The sequence below is a fragment of the Mauremys reevesii genome, linkage group 3, assembly GCF_016161935.1.
Source record: "Mauremys reevesii isolate NIE-2019 linkage group 3, ASM1616193v1, whole genome shotgun sequence".
In the NCBI taxonomy this organism is placed as follows: domain Eukaryota; kingdom Metazoa; phylum Chordata; order Testudines; family Geoemydidae; genus Mauremys; species Mauremys reevesii.
This window is the reverse complement of record NC_052625.1, coordinates 19,816,177-19,818,160: the sequence shown is the minus strand read 5'-3', so window position 1 is coordinate 19,818,160 and position 1,984 is coordinate 19,816,177. Positions and strand designations below refer to the sequence as shown.

General features: G+C 48.2%; 1 pseudogene; it reads right to left on the bottom strand.

The window, feature by feature from the left end:
* Window positions 1-663: 663 nt before the first annotated feature.
* Window positions 664-1,623, bottom strand: LOC120400460 (annotated as a pseudogene).
* Between the last annotated feature and the right edge of the window lie 361 nt (window positions 1,624-1,984).

The window sequence follows — 1,984 nt, the reverse complement described above, 5'->3', positions numbered from 1 at the left end:
GTCATTAAAACCAGACCTGGTTATTGCTCATAAATCCATTGTTGCAGTGTGAACTTTTCCCTTTTATTCAGTAATTCTAAAGAATATTTAAATCAACCTCTTATATCTTACACTGAAAAACCAATTTTAAAGGATTTTATTATAGGCACAGGGGAGCAAGCCATCATTTAATAACTGACATGGCCTTTTTATGCACATAAGGCCTCTATTCAGGAACACATCTCTCTTCAAAGCAGCACTTAAATACATGTTTAACTTTAAACATGTGCTTAAGCCCCACTGAAGTCAAAGGGAGAGATACTTAAATATGTGCTTAAGGACTTTCTGAATCAGAGCCAATGGGCAGGTCTACGCTATGGGGACAGGGCGATCTAAGCTACACAATTTGAGTTACGTTAGTTGCATAACTCAAGTTGATATAGCTTTGATATACTTACCACGGGGTTCACATTGCACTGGGTCAACAGAAGAAACTCTCCGTAGACTCCCTTACTTATCTCGTTCTGGTGGAGTCAATGCCAGAGTGATAGTCTGTTGATCCAGTGGGTCTTCACTAGACCTGCTAAATTGTCCCCCGGTGGATTTATCACTGCAGCATTGATCCACCCCATAGTGGAGACAAATCCCATGTGTGCAGAGAAGCCACTGAAGGATTTGGTTGTCCTATTCTGACACCCTTTGGGGAAAAATGGGCCTCAATTTTGTCTCTATTGCTCTCCTCAGGGCATCCTTCACATCCTTGTTCCTCAAGCTGTAGATGAGGGGGTTCAGCATGGGGATCACCACAGTGTAGAACACGGAGGCCATTTTGTCTGTGTCCAACGAGTAGCTGGCACTGGGTCGGAAATACAGGAAGAGAATTGTCCCGTGGAACATGGAGACGGCTGTCAGGTGGGAGGTGCAGGTGTAGAAGGCTTTGCGCCTGCCCTCGGTGGAGCGGATCCGCAGCACAGTCACAATAATTTAGATGTATGAGATGAGGATGGTCACAATGCTGATCACCTCAATCAGACTGCCAAAGAGGAAAACAAGCAGCTGATTGATAGAGGTGCCAGAAGAGGAGAGCTTTAGAAGTGGGTTGATATCACAGAAAAAATGATTCAGGATATTGGAGTCGCAATAGGATAATCTTAACAAACCACTCGTGTGTATCACGGAGTTCAGGAAGGCCCATAGATATGAACCAGCCACCAGCTGCAGGCAGTGCTTTGGCGACATGATGACCATATACAGCAGTGGGTTACAGATGGCTACATAACGGTCATATGCCATTACTGCCAGCAGAAGGCATTCAGAGATGACAAACAATATGAAGCTAAAATATTGGATGATGCACGTTGTATAGGAAATAGCTTTCTTCTCTGCTAAGAAGCTCATCAGCATCTTGGGAGTGATGACTATGGAGTAACAGGCATCCACGAGAGACAAATTCTTGAGAAAGAAGTACATGGGGGTGTGAAGACGGGGATCGATCCTGATTAAAACCATCATCCCCAGATTCCACACCAGGGTGATAACATAGATCACTAGAAACACCACAAAGAGGGGGACCTGCAGCTCTGGACGATCTGTCACACCTGTGAGAATGAACTCGGTCACTGCCGTACAATTTCCTCCAGCCATTCATTCAGCCTGGAGCGCTAGCTGCGGGAACAACCATAAAGGAAGGCCTTCGTTCTTATGCAAACGGTGTATGCTAATATAAAGAACTGTGGTCATATGCGTAAAGACCCTTTGAGTTGTGGAATGGAACCAGGGGTGGCTCCAGGCCTCAAAACGCCAAGCGCGTGCTTGGGGCGGCAAGCCACAGGGGGCGCTCTGCCGGCCGCCGCAGAGGGTCCGCTGGTCCCCCGGCTTCGGTGGACATCCCGCAGGCGTGCCTGCGGAGGGTCCGCTGCCTGCGGGAGGTCCGCTGAAGCCACGGGACCAGCGGACCCTCCGCAGGCAAGCCGCCGAAGGTAGCCTGCCTGGCGTGCTTGGGGCG